At 33.1% G+C, this 20,961-nt stretch overlaps 1 long non-coding RNA gene across 3 annotated transcripts in view; it reads right to left on the bottom strand.

Moving 5' to 3' along the window:
- Positions 1-977: 977 nt before the first annotated feature.
- The window catches only part of LOC142357606 (uncharacterized), a 53,714-nt gene continuing 33,730 nt past the window's right edge, over positions 978-20,961 (bottom strand). For all 3 annotated transcript variants that reach the window (XR_012761677.1, XR_012761679.1, XR_012761678.1), the window contains exons 2-3: positions 9,339-9,956; positions 978-1,350 (exon numbers count right to left, since the gene is read on the bottom strand). This is a non-coding gene — a long non-coding RNA (uncharacterized LOC142357606). The remainder of the gene's footprint in view (positions 1,351-9,338; positions 9,957-20,961) is intronic.

The following is a 20,961-nucleotide window of genomic DNA, read 5'->3' as shown; positions in this document are numbered from 1 at the left end:
TTTTTTTAAAAAACAGTTCACTTCTTGAACTTCTGGTTTCTTTGCTTGCTCGCTTATTAAAACATAGCTCGAAGAACTCTTAAAACGACACGAAGTCTTCATCCCCGAAAGAAAAAGCTTTTCAATTAGCTAATATCTCATCACAGAACGCATGTAGAGAATTCAACAATTTGAAGTCATCTATCAAAAAAATTGAGCTGAATTATTTCTACATAAATAATTAGGAAAATTCAACTTAATTTTCACATAGTACAAGTACACATACAAACAAAAATGTCTTTTTATACAATGAAAAAAAGTTATCTAACAAAAAAAAATTAGCCAAGCCTTTATTAGCTCACAAGCATCTTTTTTTTTCACAATATAAAATTTCACAGAAAAATACAAATTTGCACCAAAATAAATGTACATCTTTTGTGGTAAGCAAGAGCGATAGTTATTAGGATTGAATTAATTTGCCAGAAGTTTCCATAAAACGATACCTTGGGCCAAACATTCCAAAAAGACTGAAGTTCAGCAAATTAATTGAAAAGACTTCAAACTAGCGTCAAATTCCCGTTAATTACCAAAATACTTCAAAAAAGTATCAAAACTGGATGAATGTTTTTTAATTTAGTCGACAATAACCTGTTGGTTGAACAACATTAAATTCTTAAAACTATGAAAACAAAACAGCTTCAAAGAGAAGCATGTGACTAAAAAGATTCACTCGCTTAGCGAAAATATTTGACACCTACATTTCTTGCTCTGTTTCAAAAGGTATGAAGAAAATGACCACTTTTTCTTCTCTCCTCTCTTCGAATTTGATCACCAAAACAACTTTTTTAAACTTTATTCACTCCGATCTTCCGGGTTCTTTTTGCTCGCTCACTTATCGAATAAAAAAAAACAGAAAACCAAACCATAGCGCCACTTCGAGTCGTAAAAATCTTCTCCGACACTCCTCTTTGAGTCATAAGGAGCGATGGGGCCTAAATAATAGCGTTTGAAAAGCTCACGGCGGCTATTAGCAAAAATGCACGTTTAATGCATCAACTGAGTGATGATAGCATTTGAGAAAACTCAGAATGAAGAAACGAGGAGGCATGGGGGGAGGAGGTGTGATAACTAACGGGTAGGCAGTCGGCGATGAATGGGAGAGTGAAGAAGAATGTGGATGGGGTGGCAGTGCGGATACATGTGAATAGACAGAGGAGGACTCCCTGAGTCACCAATCTCCAGTTGATGTCCAGTCTCATATCACCACTCTACTCTATTAGTTCACAACACAACCCAAAACTGAGACAGACAGGAAGACAAGGTTGAGTTTTGTTAATCAACAGGTTTAGAACAGGACACTACTCCCACACACTGCAATACAGAACACTACGGTTGATATAATTGATACCTGCTCTCTTTTTAATAATTTCAACATTAAAAAATTTCTAATCAATATCATGGTTCCAGATGAATTTCACCGCAATTCTTGCAAAAATTCACCGCATTAGTTTTCCAACGTTTATTGAATCTGCTTTAATTTCACAAGAATTATCATAAAAGTAAGTGACAGATGACTCAGTGGAATAAAACATGCAGTAGGTGAGAGGTTCGAACACAAGTCCGAATGTTTGTTTTTTGTAAAAATGCCGTTGAATGCGGTGAAAATAAATACTTCACGAAATTCATCGCAATCACCGCAAAAGGATGGAAGAAATAGGCGGTGAAAGTTATTTATTTTCACCTCATTTAACAGAATTTTTACAAAAAACAAAATTACGGACTGGGGTTCGAACCTCTTACCTACTTCATGTCTAAAAATTATTTTCCACTGCGCCATCTGTCACTAGATTTCATTATATCTCGTGAATTTAAACCAGATTCAACAAACGTTGGAAAACAGATGCGGTGAATTTTGGTACAAAATGCGGTGAAATGCTGCAATCACCGCTTTCACCGCATTTCTTAAATTAATTTGCCACAAAATTCGCTGCGGTGGATTTTTGAAAGAAATGCGGTGAAATATTGTTTTTCACCGCATTCACCGCAATCACCACACCTCTTACAAAATCTCACCGCATTCACCGCAAATATTTGCCAAAAAACCTGGACCCGGGTTGTAACAATTCCTAAACTATTTTTCGAATTATCTAGTAAGGAAATGTTCAAATGTCTTCTGCTAAGAAGATTTATTTATAAAAAGATTTATTGGTGTAGTTTCGTCAGTTTCCGAAACTATGCTTACTTCATCTTCTAACCTGAAGGCTAATATGCCTTATACAACTTTGATAACCTAATGCACTATGACTTAATGACGGGTCTTTATCAGTTTAATCCGTTTCTTTGGTTCAGCTTTTTTGAACTTGACCATACTCACTACATTGCGTACTTCAGTGTGTTAAAACTCAATTGAAACAGCAAGTGAGGTAAGTCGGGCGTCAAACGTGAAATTCGTGACTTATGTAAAACGGAAAACGTGATTGAAAGGTAAAACGAAACAAAAAACATAGCAGAACAAGTCTTTTCATTGACAAAAAACGAGACCTTTAATGAACTACGAATGAATTTGATAAACCATTTAAAAAATACAATCAAAAATGGAAATTTCATATTGTCAGCGGCGATAGCTTAGTAGACCTGCGGTCTCAAAAAGATAGTAACAGACCAAAAAGAAATTTCTTCTGTTTAATAATTGCTCAGATGTTAAATTTTGATTAAGAATAGTTATAACTTGTTGCTGCTTCAACTAGGCGCTCTCAAATAACATTCATTTAGAGTGACACACTCACTTTACTTTATCTCCCTGATTTAAGAAAAGTAAATTTGAGAGAGGAGGTCATTTTTGAGAATGAGGTAAATCAACTGTGACCAGAATCTTATCAGGCGAATAAACAAAAAAAACATAGCAGGACAAGTCCTGACGTACAATTCAATTAATGTTCACTGACTCAACAAAAACTAGACCCTGAACAGACTATGAGTGAATTGAGAAAACCATTTCCACAAATTTAGATTAAAAAATTTAAAAAATTGAAAATCTTTGTCAAACTACCGCATGTGAACGAAAAGCCACTATCGAGAAAAAAATGGGTTCAAACAGAAATCTAGGCCTAGAATGAACTATGAATGTATTGGGAAAAACCAATTCGAAAAAATGCGATCCAAAAAAATTGAAAAAAAACAGTAAAAATCAGAGTGAAATTGCCGCATGTGAACAAAAAAACCACTAGAGAGAAAGCGACTTCTTAGTCAACCACCGTTTTTCACTCTACTTTAAAATCAGAAAAAAATAACCCGCAAAACAATTCTTTTTTCTCTCTATTTCAAAGTTCGGCGTCACCACAATTACTTCTCCAATTTGAAAGCAAAAACCATGACAATGTGACAAGAAAAAAAGAAGACTGCACCCCAAAACAATTCAAATTCTTTGAATTGTGAAAAGGAGAGCCCCTAAATATTAGCCTTTGAGAAGCTGACGAAAGCTATTAACAATGCTCTGCATCTCAAATAATTTTAATCCATTAAAATATAATTGTTATAGTTGGGAATTTAGTTAGTTAACTTTGTCGTAGAGATTGAAAGAAAACAGAAAAATCAAATGCAAAATCTTTTACGTTTGTCCCCACAGCTTAATACATACATGTTATTTACACACCTAACAAGACCGCGTCACATTTTTTCATAATGATTTACAATGCAATAGCACGTGCTTTGTAACTGAGGGGGGGGGGCAGAGAAGGTACTTGGGGCACAAACGCAGACGATCCCAAAAGCGATATTAATAAAATTGTACGTAACTTTTAAATAAACCGATAGAAAACTATGAGAACAAACTATGTGCCAATTCGAGAAAAGTTTTCCGCCCGCAACCCTTGTAGAACATCTACTTTTTCTCAATACAGGCAGCTAATTTAACTGTTGTTTTAATAACGATAATGGATTCATGCTCTAAACCTAAATCAACAAAATATAAGAATTAAAAGGTTTCATTGTTGTTCTCGTTTGGTGTTCGCCTCTTTCCAAGCAAAGAAAAAGAAAAATTAATGGACCAAAATTTTTTTATATTAAATGTTCACATTCCATCTCCATGGAAATTGAAATCAAAAAGTTTTATAGAATTATTATTATCAAAAAGAAATAAAATTCCTTTTTCTGCTCAAAAAATACAGAGAAGAATATATATTTCGGTGACTACAAATTCTTTGAAACAATATTTTAACTTATTACCGGCGGGGTGTTATGAGGGATGATGTCATTATGGTTTCTTAACATATCTTAATTTTGTATGCGAATAATGCTAATTCATTACACCGCACGTGAATGGCTTCCGTAAAAATTAAACAACAAAGTAACTTAATTTCGTTTTGTTATATAAAACATGAAATTCACGCAATTTTTGTGGAATTCAACTGAACTTTTCAACTAATTTCTTCGAGAGGGAATTGGAAAACGCAATCCTTAAAGTTAAAAATTAAGAATCGCGTAATCCAGGCTACAAAGTTGGTAGGCTGTACTCCGTTTTTTAAAAACTAAGGCAACTTATTTTTTACCGAAAAGGTTTAATGTAAAATTTTTTGCCAAAAAACTGCTCAGCTTAAATATTCGAATTGTGTGCAACACATTCCAGAATTTAATACAAAAATAAGAACCAGTGTTAGCGACGACCTAATACAAATACAATTAGGTGCATTTAAGTATAAAATCAGCTACAAAACTCAAATTGTGGAATTTAGTAACACATTGTGGATTTTAGGATTGTAGAATTTAGTTACACAAAAAAGGAAATCCAAGTACCGATTGTGGTTACCGGTTTTTGTTGTTGGACGTAATGCGATTCCGCAAAACTAAACGGGATTGCACCGAAGTGCAGCCCCCCAAATTCCATAATAGCGATGCATTATTCCTGTTGAAATCAACTGAACTATAATTACCCCCAAAAATGTCAAGAAATTGAAATACTGAAGAAGACAGTTGTTGCTTAAAAAAGCAAAATTGCTAAAAAAAAGTTTTAATTTGATGAGAAATTTTGTACTTTGAGGAATAAATAACGAAGTGACGGAAAATGAGATTAAGTAGTTTTGTGTCCACTTTTTCGGTTAAATACTCGGGGCACAGAATTTTCAGTCGAAGATGAAGTTTCTCTGTAACTGGGGGGGGGGGGCAGAGAAAGTACTTGGGGCACAAACGCAGACGATCCCAAAATCGATTTTCATAAAATTGTACGTAAATTTTAAATAAACCGATAGAAAACTATGAGCACAAACTATGTGCCAATTCGAGAAAAGTTGTTCGCTCGCAACCTCTGTAGAAGATCTACTTTTTCTCAATACAGGCAGCTAATTTAACTGTTGTTTTAATAAAATTGTATTCATGCTCTAAACTTAAATCAACAATATAAGAATTAAAAGGTTTCATTGCTGTTCTCGTTTGGTGTTCGCCTCTTTCCAAGCAAAGAAAAAGAAAAAATTAATGGACAAAATATTTTTTATATTAAATGTTCACATTCCATCTCCATGGAAAATAAAATCAAAAAGTTTTATAGAATTATTAATATCAAAAACAAAGAAAATTCCTTTTTTTTGCGCAAAAAATACAGAGAAGAATATATATTTCGGTGACTACAAATTCTTTGAAACAATATTTTAACTTATTACAGGCGGGGTGTTATGGGGGATGATGTCATTATGGTTTCTTGACATATCTTAATTTTGTATGCGAATAATGCTAATTCATTACACCGCACGTGAATGGCTTCCGTAAAAATTAAACAACAAAGTAACTTAATTTCGTTTTGTTATATAAAACATGAAATTCACGCAATTTTTGTGGAATTCAACTGAACTTTTCAAGCTAATTTCTGCAAGAGGGAATTGGAGAAGGCAATCCACAAAGTTAAAATTTAAGAATCGCGTAATCCAGGCTACAAAGTTGGTAGGCTGAATTCCGTTTTTTTAAACTAAGGCAACTTTTTTTTTTTACCAAAAAAGGTTTAATGTAAAATTTTTTGCCAAAAAATTGCTCAGCTTAAATATTCGAATTGTGTGCGACACATTTCAGAATTTAATACAAAAATAAGAACCAGTGTTAGCGACGACCTAATACAATTACAATTAGGTGCATTTAAGTATAAAATCAGCTACAAAACTCAAAACTGTGGAATTTAGTAACACATTGTGGATTTTAGGATTGTAGAATTTAGTTACACAAAAGAGGAAATCCAGTAACCGATTGTGGTTACCGGTTTTTGTTTTTGGACGTAATGCAATTCCGCAAAATTAAACGGGATTGCACCGAAGTGCAACCCCTCAAATTCCATAATAGCGATGCATTATTCCTGTTGAAGTCAACTGAACTATAATTACCTCCAAAAATGTCAAGAAATTGAAATACTGAAGACGACAGTTGTTGCTTAAAAAGCAAAATTGCTAAAAAAGGTTTTAATTTGATGAGAAATTTTGTACTTGAGGACTAAATAACGAAGTGACGGAAATGAGAATAAGTAGTTTTGTGTCCACTTTTTCGATTAAATACTCGGGGCACAGAATTTTCAGTCGAAGATGAAGTTTCTCAGAACAAAAATAACCAATTATAATATGGGTGGCTATAATAGATTAGGGGGGCAAATAAATTTGTGCTTCGTTATATGACGTTAGTGCCTCGGCATTGGAAAAATAAGGTGCAGTACATCTTAAAAAGATTATATTTTCGAGATTTTGTTGATAACTCCAGTTTTTTTTAATGAGAAGCAAAAGAAGTTGACTGATCAAAGTTTCAGATCACAAACTTTTTCCTTGAGGCCCAATTTTTTTAACGAACCGCCAAAAAGGAAACCAAAGATTACCTGAATTGTTTTCCTGTCAACCACGAAAAAAATTGTAGCTATCTTTGTAAGGATAACAGAAAAATGAAATGAGAATTTGAGGATAGGTACAAATTTATGAATAATTGATGCTGTTTCAACTCTACATGTTGGCAGCAAATGGCTACCTGCAATCCTAAATTCCATCTGTTACTTTACTATATCCTCCCGTTTTGTCTTCACAAACAATGCCTTCAAAGTGGGCGTTTGTTTGTTCACGCAAAGATGGAAAACAAAGCATCCCGGCTAACGAAAAACAAATAAAATAGTCTTGACACTCTTCGCCTTGTTACTCTTCTTTCACACAATCAGTAGCTGAGTTATTTGGAAAAAAAAGATTATGCGAGAAAGAGTGACGCTGTTTGTTTGTTTATCCGAAAGAACTAATATCGAACAACGGAATTCGAGTTTTCATTATTTTTGACTTATTGGTAGCACGGAGCGTAACGCCCAATTTAATTTTTGCACAGGTTAGAAAGTTAAAATATTATAAAAATCGCGGTGTCAAAAGTGCGCGACAATTTATCTGAATAGGAAGCCTCAATACTATTTTAAAAGTCAGGAAACTTTTCAATCAAATACTTAATTTTGTTGCAACTCGAAATTCCCACAAAGGTCGTTTTAGTACAATGATTGTGAAAATGTTTGTCAGTTGTCACTCTGATTCCAAAACATTGTCATGCCAGAATTGAGCATGATCAGGTTAAATTTACACTCGTCATTGGTAATGATTTCAGCTTTAATTTGCTCTGATAATAATTGGCAGTCTGTAGTAACGACTAGCACATTAAATTCCAAACTGCTTTCGCTTAAAAGCCAACTCTATGACATTATAAAACCAAAAAACGACAGACATCCGACTAAAAAACAATACAAAACGTAGAAACAACAATTATGAAATCGGAACGCAATCAACTTAGAGCAACATCAATTTACTCAATAATTCATAAATATAAAATATAACGTAAGAGAGATTCGGCATCGTCGTTTTTAAGCGTAAACGTGATTCGTTATCCGTTAGAGGAACACCAGGATTTTTCAAGATCCAGGTCCCAAAAGCAGATTCGTCCAACAGACAAAACAATAACAACGATCAGCTTTGGGCGTTTTGAAATGCAACCAACCGTCAAAAAATTTGCTTGCAAACTACAAAAAAGTATGTTGATTAATTTGCTTTCACTGGGTTTCGACATACTTTTTTGTAGTTTGCAAGCAAATTTTTTGACGGTTGGTTGCATTTCAAAACGCCCAAAGCTGATCGTTGTTATTGTTTTGTCTGTTGGACGAATCTGCTTTTGGGACCTGGATCTTGAAAAATCCTGGTGTTCCTCTAACGGATAACGAATCACGCTTACGCTTAAAAACGACGATGCCGAATCTCTCTTACGTTATATTTTATATTTATGAATTATTGAGTAAAGTGATCTTGCTCTAAGTTGATGAAAATCTGTTGATTAATTTGCTTTCACTGGGTTTCGACAGATTTTCACCAATAATCAACAATTATGTTACATTTTTGAATTCAAAAGAAAGATCTCTTCGGTTTTTGCCCCTACCTGCCTAGTCCTATATAACCAATCTGTTTGCACCTCCCAAATATGTACTTTTTCATCCTATGAGATTCTTCAGTAGTCACAATAAATTGCCGGTATCGGTAAATTAATTGGATGAATTTTTGTTTCAGGTTGTGAGAAAAATTAGTGCCATTAAATCATATGAAAGATAGGCGCGAAAGTAGTAAAAATACGTATCATTCTTTGTTTGCTTATATTATACGCAAAGTTGAGTTACTGTAAATTTTTTAACTTCAAAACTTCGCTGTATCATCAAATTGTTATTGCCGTTTGTGCATAGTTGCATAGGTAAGTGTATGAAATGCAAGCAACGTACTATAACATGTATAAGTGGGGGTGTAAATGGACGTGGGGGGCAAAAATGGAAAAGATCTAAAAAGTAATCAAGAAACTTTTACTCGTTGATATATTTTTGTGAAATAAAAAAGAATTTTCAATGAATTTGCACATTCTTTCAGAATTTTTTTCTGAGAAGAGTGTCTAAAATTCCTGCAAAAAGACCATCATAACGTTTGACTACATTATATTCAGAGAAATCAAAATTTCAATATGAAAATATTTTGAAAATTTTTTTCGAACGCTGATCAATTAAATGATACATTTAATTAGAGCTGTTGTGCAGTGATGACCTACAGAACTTTCAATTAGTTCAATCTATCAAAATTTCTTAAAGCATAAAATTCAAGATAACCTGATTTACCAAAAATTTACATCCTCATTTAGGATTTGTCGAAACTTGAGAACTTGAGTAATCGTGCAACCAATGATCATATTGTAATTACAATTTATCTATGAGAACATTCACTATGCGTCTTTTGATTTTACTGGACGGGAAAATATGAAGCGTCAGATAGTCCTTCTAAACACTTCTAACTTATCCATATCTCCCTGAGAAACCTGATAGTGTTAATAGTGATAGGTTGACTTACCGCAATTTGTTCACAAGAGTAGAGATTGTCCGGCACATAAACAGAGGACACCAATTCATTTCCCAAATGTCTCAACTTTTTCCATTCTCAAGTTTTGTCCCCGTTTCCCCTCTCTCTCTCTATCCTGTGTCTTCGTATTTGGGCTAAAAATGTCTGTTGAGTAGTTGATATATTCGCCCCTTTTCGCTAGTGGGGTGTACCAACTGACGTATAGATAGAACTGCAAATCCCGCGGGTTGTGTAGTATAGGTAGAATAGTATGTATAGATGGGTAGTATACGTCTGAGTAGATAGATCGATTGATAGTTGGCGGCGCGCGTGTTCTAAGGCCAAATTGTCGCAAAACGTCTCTGTAGTTGTATGGCCACCGCCTGCTCGTTGGGGTGTACGTTAAGTGCTCTTTACTTGAAGCACCCCTAAGATGAAGAGCAATAAGTGTAGGTAGTTGTTTCTGCTGCTCTTTTCTCTCTCCCTCTTTCCCTCTCTCCCACTCTGCCTGCTTGGTGCTTAGTTGGATTGGTGGGTGGGTGGGTGGGTGGTAAATCTATATACCCCCACCTATATACCTCTCTCACTCTTTCCTCTGTACCACTGATTGTGCGAGGTGCCGCTGTTGGCCTGAAGATATAGAAGGGAGTGGAAACTTAGAATCTCACTCACTACTGACAGAGGAAAAATTGACCGAAAAAGTTAGTGTTTAGATTAAATATACATGTTTACTGTCTCATATATCTTTAAATTGTACATACAGGAGATTACAAACTGACATGATAAAAAGTGACAAATTAATGAGATAACTGTGATAGGTAATAATAAGTTTTAATATAATGTTTTATGACACACAACCCGGCATAATTCGCAAACTAACAGCTGAAAAAAGTTCTAATGGTGCTATGGTAAGATGAAAGGCGATACACTCTAAACAACTTCAATGATAAAATTTTTTGGAGTTTTAAAAAATGTAACGTCAACTTGAGGAGACCTGCGTCGTTTGCTGTCTACCAATGAATGAATGATTAACGGCAAAATGAGCACGCTTTTGGTTTGGTTTTCAGTCACAAAATAAGCTATACGGAACTATTTTAGACCTTGATCATGCGTACCTCAGAAACTAAAATAAAACAAAGTTCGATTATGCTTAATGGTAATTATTCTCTTTTTACAAGTCCTTTTTACAAATACAGAAAATGTGCAGTTAATAAAAACAGCAAAAATGAAGAAACTAAAGTTATAAATGAAAAATTGAGGTCGCGAAGGGTTTTTCACCCTAATCTCAGGAGCACAATATTCCCTCAGTTCTACTTTTATAGGCGTAATTATTGATACAATAATTACTAGCTAAAATAGGGGCGATTAAAAATGTCCTGAGACTTTCATTGACAATAATTTTCTGTTCACTGAATTTTAAGTTTTACATTAACAACCATAAATTTTGTAATGCCTAAAAAAGTCCTTTAGATGTTATGAAGGCCACGGGTTGCTCGTTATACGAACTGGTTAGAAGTTATACCACGTCACATGATTGTTAGACTTAATGGGACAGCAGTATAATTTTTTAGTAGGTCTGACGAATACGTTGTTCTGCTCAATTGAAATTCGCTCAGTTGAATGAGCGAGTTTGGGGAACAACTTCATAGGCACTACAGATAATTTGAAACACATAATGTGACTTGATACCGTAGGTACAAAGCACAGGTATTACTAATACAACAACAGGCAAAACCAACTAACTCTCCAGGCTCAAAATTGATAATGCATTGCATTGAGGGAAGGTAACTCGATATTTTCAATTTGATTTCTCATTTTAGCCTATTCGCATTTTTCTCATTATTCTCTGTTTGTGTGATAGGAATCTATCTCTAGACATGCCATAATATAGAAACAATAAATCACCCTTGCGCATACATGCATCTTCATTGTTATTATAACATTTTTATGACGTCTTGTCTGTTGAATGCACTTTAAAAAAGAAAACGAGACAATTAAGGTCTTGTTAGAAACACAAAATGTTTACCAGGAAAAAAATGACTGTACTTGTGTCAATCATTCAACACGCACCAAGTAATATATTGCAATTTGGAAAACATTTGAAAAGGGAGTTGTATGTTCAGTTGTGTCATCTTTTTAACATATTGCATAAACGGGAGAAAATATCTACTATCACTTGAACAGAAAAGGCAGCTTTCAAACAATTAAAAAAAACGCCTACTGCAATAGACAAATATCAAAATTTGTGTTTTTTTATAAAACCAAGAAATGATTTTCTTGCACTATGACATTTGCTAATTGACCGTATTTTTTGTCACTTAATCCAATTAATCTTAATTAAGACAACACGAATAGAATTTCTCCTGCATTTGGAAAATGTGACTTTTATCACAATAGTGTCGCAATTAAAAGTGATAGGACTTGAATTTCAAAAATCTGTTCCCCAAAAATTTTTAGTAAGACTATTGGCTTGCATTTCAACGCCATTTGGCGAACAGATTATATGTGAAACCAAATAAGGCGGAGTTTGAAGTTGAACAGAGGGTGCAACATTGTTTTTCTGGGGGTACCGAATTTATAAAAATTAGTAATCACCAGGTTTTCACCTTAGCCGGATCAAACTTGGCAGGGAGTAAGTAAACACCTTGGGGCAAGTTTTTTGTTGTCACCTTTTGGGAATTTGTTCTATAGATACCATGGGGGACTTTCGAACTTTCAAAAAAGACTAAATTCTTAAGTTGAGTGGTTGGCCGATTGATGAATTGTTAGCGTCAGATGTCTGAGGCTGCTTTTGTTTAGTTTGAATAGCTTGAATTGAAACCAGGTATGTGTAAAGAAGGCGTTCCGATCATTTGATTGTGGGTTTAAAGTGATAGCAAAACCTTACGTAAGAAGGGCTTGAATAAAGTAGTCCATAAATGCGATGCGAACAAAACCTTTGGTTTGGCCATTATTGTACGTTCTTGCGTAATACTTAACTAACGCAGGGGACAATAACATTACTACAACAGAGCTGTAGCTTAGGAGTTTACCTGTAGAAAAATTGTGAAAACAAAAACAGTGTTGAGGGAGTTGAATTAACTTCGCAAAATGAGAACGCCGGAAAACCGCGATAAGTTCAAACCGCTTAATTGAGAGTTACTTGCACAGAGATTTTGTAGATTTTGTAGAGATAAAGAACAGAAGCTCTCAATTTGGTGAATTTTGTTACGAAAATAGAACTGTGAGCCATCTTTTGTAATAAAACCTTATGTTGAATTTTGGTTTCTTTCAGTAATCCCATACGTTTTTTTACCAACTGGTTGTTATTTCATTTATCTATCTGAACTTGAGTTTCTAACGGCGGACAAGTTTACAATAGCAGTGTGTTGAAAAATCAGCCCTCAAACATCTCTCAGCGCCACCAAACCTACTTTTCAAATTGCTAGTCTGTCACCAGCTAGTCAGCCTAAGAAATATACAAAATTCTACAGTGGTGCTCCTGGGTGGGCTCTCGAGATACTTCTTGACAGTTGGAGTGGTTGCGTTTGAAACGGTTGCAGTGAAATTTTGGTTTTTATTTAGTATAGAAGATAGAGTGAGAAAACACTTAGCCAATAGCGAAAGTAAAGTGAGGCTGATTTATGATTGAGAGTTAGAGCAGTGTTTCAGTTTTCTAAATGAGAAGATGGTACCACAGGATCTTGGCCGAGATCAGGAAACTTTTGAGGGAAGGTAGACAAGCTAGAGAGTGATGCGAGTTAAAAATAGGTACAGTAATAAAAAACATGAGTGATATCATAATTGATTAGGACTGTCTGTGTTATTATTTTAGTTTTTAGGGAGAATAATTCGAGTGCAGAATATCAAAAACCTAGAGCAGGAAGTTGTTAAGCTGATATTTGGCAAGTGGCAGTTTTGAGACTAAGGTAAGTAGAGAGTAATAGAGAGACAGAAAGAGAGAGAGAGAGAGAGAGAGAGAGAGAGAGAGAAGAGAGGGAGAGTAATTGTCACAGCTTTGGTTTTTGTTCCAACCGGTGGAGCACGAGCGGGAGAGTTTGACTTTGAGGGAGAGAGCAGGGAGTAGTTTGCAAAGTAGGCAAGTATTTGTCCAACAGCAGCAATCAGATAGTGTTTGCTGGCAAAGAGTCAGTTAAATCCGAAGGCCGGTAGTTGTTGAACAAAACGGAGTGACGCAAAGCAATAGTGAGAGACTGAGGGATCTTATTTGGCATAAAAGGCAAGTACTAAGAGTAAATGAGGATAATGTTGAAGAACACAGGATTAATAGAAATAGCGGGAGAAAAAGTTAGGAATTATGGATTGAAGTTCGCTTACATTTGTAAATTATTCTATGTCAGAGGAATACCCGGCCAGAGCCAACTCTCTCTTATTAATTTGACCAGAGCCACCTTCCTCCCGACACCACTACCACCCCCAACCCCCATCGCCTTGGAAAAATTGAAAAGTTGAAAAAGAATTAAAAATTGGAGGAAAACATGGAAAGGATTAAAAGATAACAACATGTTGTTTCTGTTTTTTTCAAAATTTTTCCGGTGAAAAAAACAAGCCTGGCATATTTTCCCTCTATTTTGAAAAAGTCGAACAATAAACTGCTGAGATTTGACAACACATCATTATGAATTAGGAGAACAGTTTGGAAAATTGAAGCTGACTGAGAAAATTGTTGTTTCGGTGTTACGAATTTTTGTGATAATAGTAGAGTTTAATTTCTGGAACGATTTTCTCATGTAATAATACAGAAAAAGAACTAACAGAGCAGTAATTAGATGCCGCTAAAATAATTTGTTTCTGATTTTTTTTACAAAAAGTTACTACTGATAAAAATCTCATACAATTTACCTCATTCACTGACAAATAAAACAATATTAACCATTCAAAATAAATGGCAGGTTCAATTTGAGGATTAAAAATGTTTTTAAGGGCCAAAACTGATTATTAAGGTTTTGCTGACCTCGTTGCCTCTTGATACATACACAAAAACTTAGTTAGTTTTTTTTCAGAAAGAAATTGGCCAATCAAAATTATCGGTGTTAAGGAGTATCAGCTGTCTGACAACGCTGGTTGAAAATTTAATCAGAAAAATTTTACGTCATCTCGTGCAGCTTTTCATTTAAAACAAAATCATTATCATCAAAATAAATGCAGGGATGTTAGCAAAGAATTTTTTTAGGTCTTTTATATCTGAAACCCCATTAAAATTTCAAACAGTTCATATGAAATTGTAGTAATAGTTTCATGTCTTTGTCATGTATGGAGTCCTAGACAAGTCAAACAATGAAGTCTGAACTATTCAAATCCCGCACTGATATGAACCATGTAAACACTGGTTAATCGCATGATAAGATTGGATTCTTTTGAGAGCATCATAGACTGATTTGCGTCATATCACAAAGCCGCTACCAAACTGCAAAACTTAAAGGATGTTATGTCCCGACGTCTTTGAAGCAACATTGAGATCTTCTTGAGGTCCATTTATGTATAAAATTTTTGTTAGACCAAAAAACTTTAGACAAAGATCCGACAAAGATTTTATCAGACAAAGGTTTACTATTTTAAAACCAAAAAACCACCCAAAAAATATACTCTTCATTCCAAATAAAATATTTCGAAGTGATACCAAACAACGAAATTTCGAATTGCAATTCTTTGAACGGTTCGGGAGAGACAAAAGTTACTGTTCCAAAACTTAATTTAAGTTGTTCCAAGTCTAAATTTGAGCGTTCTACAGATCGAAACTCTTTCAAATAAAATGAGCGAGGTTATTGTATTTGACCATTTTTATATATTCCACCAAATGTTGCAACACAAAAAACACTAAAAATAATAGAATATTTGACCAAAGTTGTTGTTATTGTATCCAAAACATTAGTTACGGTTTAGGTGAATTTCACATCAATTTTAATCAAGAAGGGCGGAAACAAAAATTCATCGAACAATAATCGGAGAGTCTGAGATTGAAAAACTAAAAAATGGCTGCGACAAAAATATATAGTGAATCTTGCATTGACCATTTCTCTTTACAAACGCAAAGTCAAATTCAGTGGCTAAAAAACAAAGGTCACTGACCATTGCACGACCAATATGCAATTTTCGATAGCTTTGTCATCACAGATAAAGTAGAAAAGATCGCAACTTGGCAATGGAGAACTCTTAAAATAAATAACGTGTTTGATTGAACAAAATTTGTTATTCCGACCCACTTTAGTGGGGGACGAAATATATACTCAAATGGGTTTTTCTGTTCAGCGAATTTTCGCCGATGGATATTTTCATTGTAGAGAATTGTGAGTAATATCATTAGAAAGCCCGTCCAGAGTAGAACATAGATTTACAAGTTTTTTGAATTTCTTTTCTAGCCGGAGTTATCGAGGTTTCACATTTTGTGGACTTTTCACTGATTTCCGTTGTTTCTGTTAGAGATAGGAGTTTGTTTACTTTCTCTTTAAAGATGAAAAAGTATTATAAAAAATATTGGCTTCCTAAAAAATTATAAATAATACATTTAGTTTTTTTAGTTGAAAGCTAATTGTTGTTATGATCATTAAAAATGTGATCTCCAAACAAAAAATTGGCTTCTCTGATTTTACACATACATCTTTTTGTCAACAAACTTGTAACTCAGACAGACAATGACAATTTGATCCTTTCCTTTTGATTTTATTTAGCGACAATTGCGGCGTTCTGTTTCTGTTTTATTTAATGGTTTTCTGGCGCTAACACTACGACTTTAAAATTCTTTTTCAGTCATTTTAATCAAATTTCAAAAACAAAAACATCACTATTCAAAAATCACTTCTAGCGGCATCTTTTTTCAATTATTGTGTACAAAAAATTGCTTTTCACCGAATACTGCCAAGAACAAAAAAATCTCTATATAAATTTTTATAAAGTATTTTCAGAGCATTTTGAGGAAAAATTTTCAGCTCTTTGAATTCACAACAGTAACTCCTAATTCACCAACCACTACAAAACTCTACTAAGGTTTTTGTAGCGCTCTAGTTGTCTTTGCTACACAGAAAGTTGATTTGAGGGAAAAAAATTAAAACGCTTTTTGACCGATTTATTCATGTTATAAATTTTGGTAAATTTAAAAAACAAATGAAAATTATTTGGTTGATAAATAGGTTAAATTAAAGTGTTTCTGATCCAGTTTCACTATTAAACTATCCCACCCCCCTTTAGGCGGGACTGAGCTGGGTATATTTTACTTTCTTCTTTTAGATTTTTAAATTGGTCAAAATAACACCAACAAATTGATTGAGGTCCAAAGGTCCAGTTGCATAATAAATACAAGTTTTGTGCAATTGCCAAGTTCAATTGAGTTGAGACGTAGTCTGCAGTATAATTTTTCTTCAAATATGGACGCAGAAAAATCCCTGTCGGTATTGTTTTTGTTTGATTTAGGTCAGATTAAAACATTGCCAATTTTTTTTGTAACCTTCAGACCTTGGTAACGAACACTATAGGTTAAACTAGTTTTAAATAGTTGGATCCACACTGCTCATCAATGGATCTTTTTGGTAAAGGATCGTCGTGAAAAAGACAAAAGAACCACAAAAATTAACCAGCATAAAAAATCAGAAAAAATCATAAAACAAAATGTCCGAGCACTAGAACATCAACCAATACTAATAACTAAAAAAGGCAAGGCTCAAAAGAAAGTTGATGAGACCTGTCAATAATGAGACCAGGTTACACGATGACAAAATCAAGAGCAAAAAGGGAAGGTTCAAAATAATTTTCATTGTTGCTAAAAACAATTAGCCATAAACTGAAATCATTACACTGGCTGTTTCACATATCCAGATCCTTCATTACTAAAAAAAACAAAAGGTAAAAAATGAAAATTTAAATAAATTAGGCAAGAGAAAAGTGTCTCAACTGTTAAAACCATAACTTATTCGGCAAACACTTTAAAATGGCTTCTACTGCGCATTACTTGAATACCAATAAGACCACTAGTTAATGTGATTTTTGATTAGGCAAACAAAAAGAGCGTCAAAAGGACAAAGGTGTAAACATCACAATGTTTTCTTGCAAACATCTGGTATCAAAGACAAGAAACAATTAAATAAAAAAAGCATTACAGAAAGTAATTTTTGTTTCACATAAAAAATTGGAGCTTTCATTAATTAGACAAGGTTATCATTCGACAGAAGTCAAGTAAAAAGAATAAAATTTTAAAAGTTGAATCAAATTTTCCTTAAACAAGTATATAAAAAGTCAAACGAGCAACTAAATATCAAAAGAAAACATAAATATCAAAAGAAAACACCAAAAGAAAAATATCAAAAGAGAGCAGTCTGAAATGTGGGGAGTAGTAAGAAAAAGGGCAGCTGAAAACAGGCCCAAATCGCCTAATGATGTTCTGCTGCGATTACGCAGGAACCAAAATTATTATTATTATTTTTATTATTATTATTATTATTATTATTGTTGTTGTTGTTATTATTATTATTATTATTATTATTATTATTATTATTATTATTATTATTATTATTATTATTATTATTATTATTATTAGTATTATTATTAGAATGCTAAAAACCAAACCATGTGCTAACAATATTCAATTCTTACTTTAATAGATTAGACACTTGAAAACGGGTCATTTTTATATCCAAAATTGTTCATCTTTTGTTTATTTGTTTACTTTGGTTTATTTGAAATTTTTATACATAAAGAAATACGATGATTAAAGAAGAAAAAATAGTTTTCTACTTATCATAGAAATGTTTGCAAAATGTCAAAATTCTTAGTCGTTAACTTTTTTGAACTTTGCTGATATCTTGAACTTGTGAACTGTTGAATTTTTTTTTAATATGCGGTTTTTCACTAAGGTAAAAAGGTAAAAGTAAATATAGCTAATCGAGTATTAGCTGCTAAATTAGTTAAATATTTCAAAGAGTTCATTGTAGACTAAAAGTTAAACTTGGAATTATTCTTTTGAATTGTACGTTCGAACGTTCAATAATAATTTGGCTTATCAAAATACTATCAGTTATAAAGTGCTTACCTATGTCGAACCAGTTTTTTTTCGCGATGTGTTCCAAAATGTTCCAGGAATTGTATAGCTCTTGAAGTAATTCAGTCATAGAAGGCTTAATCTGGATCGTTTTTTATTAGTGTCATTTAAATCAAATTTCAAAAACAAAAACAGCACTATTCAAAAATAACTTCTAGCGGCATCTTTTTTCAATTATTGTGTACCAAAAATTGCTTTTCACCGAATACTGCCCAGAACAAAAAAAAATCTCTATATAAGTTTTTATAAAGTATTTTCAGAGCATTTTAAGGAAAGATTTTTAGCTCTTTAAATTCACATTAGTAACTCCTAATTCACCAACGACTACAAAATTCTACTAAGGTTTTTGTAGCGCTCTAGTCGTCTTTGCTACACAGAAAGTTGATTTGAGAAAAAAAATTAAATGGTTTTTGACCGATTTATTCATGTTATAGTTTTTGGTAAATCTAAAAAACGAGAACAAAAGAAATTTTATTTGATTGATTAATAGATTAAACTAAAATGTTTCTGATCCACTTTCACTATTCAACTATCCCCCGCCTTAGGCTAGACTGAGCTGGGTATATTTTACTTTTGTTTATTTGTTTACTTTGGTTTATTTGAAATTTTTTATACATAAAGAAATACGATGATTAAAGAAGAAAAATTAGTTTTCTACTTAGCATAGAAATGTTTGCAAAATGTCAAAACTCTTAGTTGTTAACTTTTTTGAACTTTTGCTGATATCTTGAACTTGTGAACTGTTGAATTTTTTTAATGTGCGGTTTTTCACTAAGGCAAAAAAAACTAAAAGTAAATATAGATAATCGAGTATTAGCTGCCAAATTAGTTTAATATTTCAAAGAGTTCATTGTAGACTAAAAGTTTAATTTGGAATTACTCTTTTGAATTGTACGTTCAAACGTTCAATTAATATTTGTCTTCAAAATACTATCAGTTATAAGGTGCTTACCTATGTCGAACCAGCTTTTTTCGCGATGTGTTCCGAAATGTTCCAGGAATTGTATAGCTCTTTAAGTAATTCAGTCATAGAAGGCTTAATCTGGATCGTTTTTTTTATTAGTGTCATTTATATCAAATTTCAAAAACAAAAACAGCACTATTCAAAAATCACTTCTAGCGGCATCTTTTTTCAATTATTGTGTACCAAAAATTGGTTTTCACCGAATACTGCCCAGAACAAAAAAAATATCTATATAAGTTTTTATAAAGAATTTTCAGAGCATTTTGAGGAAAAATTTTCAGCTCTTTGTATTCACAACAGTAACTCCTAATTTACTAACGACTACAAAACTCTACTAAGTTTTTTATAGCGTTCTAGTCGTCTTTGCTACACAGAAATTTGATTTGAGGAAAAAAATTTAAAATGGTTTTTGACCGATTTATTCATGCTATAGTTTTTGGTAATTCTAAAAAACGAGAACAAATGAATTTTATTTGATTAATTAATAGATTAAGCTAAAATGTTTCTGATCCATTTTCACCATTCAACTATCCCCCCCCCCCCCTAGGCAGGACTGAGCTGGGTATATTTTAATTTCTGCGTAAAGTCTATTAGACTTTTAGATTTTTGAAATTGGTCAAAATAGCACCAACAAATTGATTGAGGTCCGGAGGTCCAGTTGCATACTGATAACAAGTTTTTTGCAATTATCAAGTTCAATTGTGTTGAGACGTAGTCTGTAGTATGTTGTTTCTTCAAATATAGACGGAGAAAAATCCATGTCGGAATTGTTTTTGTTCTTTTTAGGTCAGATTAAAACGTTGCCATTTTTTTTTAATATTAAGACCTTAGTAACGAACACTATAGGTTAAATTAGTTTTAAATAGGTTGATGCAAACTGCTCATCAATGGATCTTTTTGGTAAAGGATCGTTGTGAAAAAGACAAAAGAACTAAAAAAAGCATGGCTCAAAAGATAGTTGATGAGACCTGTCAACAATGAGACCAGGTTACATGATGACAAAATCAAGAGCAAAAAAGGAAGGTTCAAAAATATTTTCATTGTTGCTAAAACAATTAGCCATAAACTGAAATTATTAAACTAGCTGTTTCACACATCCAGATCCGTCATTACTAAAAAAAACATAAGGTAAAAAATGAAATTTTAAATAAATTAGGCGAGAGAAAAGTGTCTCAACTGTTAAAACCATAACTTATTCGCCAAACACTTTAAAATGGCTTCTACTGCGCATTACTTGAATACCAATGAGACCACTAGTTAATTTGATTTTTGGTTAGGCAAACAAAAAGAGCGTCAAAAGGACAAAGGTGTAAAAATCACAATGTTTTATTGAAAACATCTGGCATCAAAGCAAGAAACCATTATATAAAAAAGCATTACAGAACGTAATTTTTGGTTCATTTAAAAAATTGGAGCTTTCATTAATGAGTCAAGGTTATATTTTGACAGAAGTAAAGCAAAAAGAATAAAATTTTTTAAAATTTAATCAAATTTTCTTTAAACAAGTATATAAAAAGTCAAACGAGCTACTAAATATAAAAAAAACATGGTATATTTTTACTTGTCTAACTAAAGAAACTAATTAGATCTTTTTGATTAGTGAGATTCGGTCATCAGACTCCACAAAACTAGCAAAATGAGGC

Source organism: Convolutriloba macropyga, unplaced genomic scaffold, assembly GCF_964194025.1.
Source record: "Convolutriloba macropyga unplaced genomic scaffold, txConMacr16.3 SCAFFOLD_582, whole genome shotgun sequence".
Classification (NCBI taxonomy): domain Eukaryota; kingdom Metazoa; phylum Xenacoelomorpha; order Acoela; family Convolutidae; genus Convolutriloba; species Convolutriloba macropyga.
Note: the sequence above shows the minus strand (reverse complement) of the source record. Positions and strands in the feature narration are given on the sequence as shown.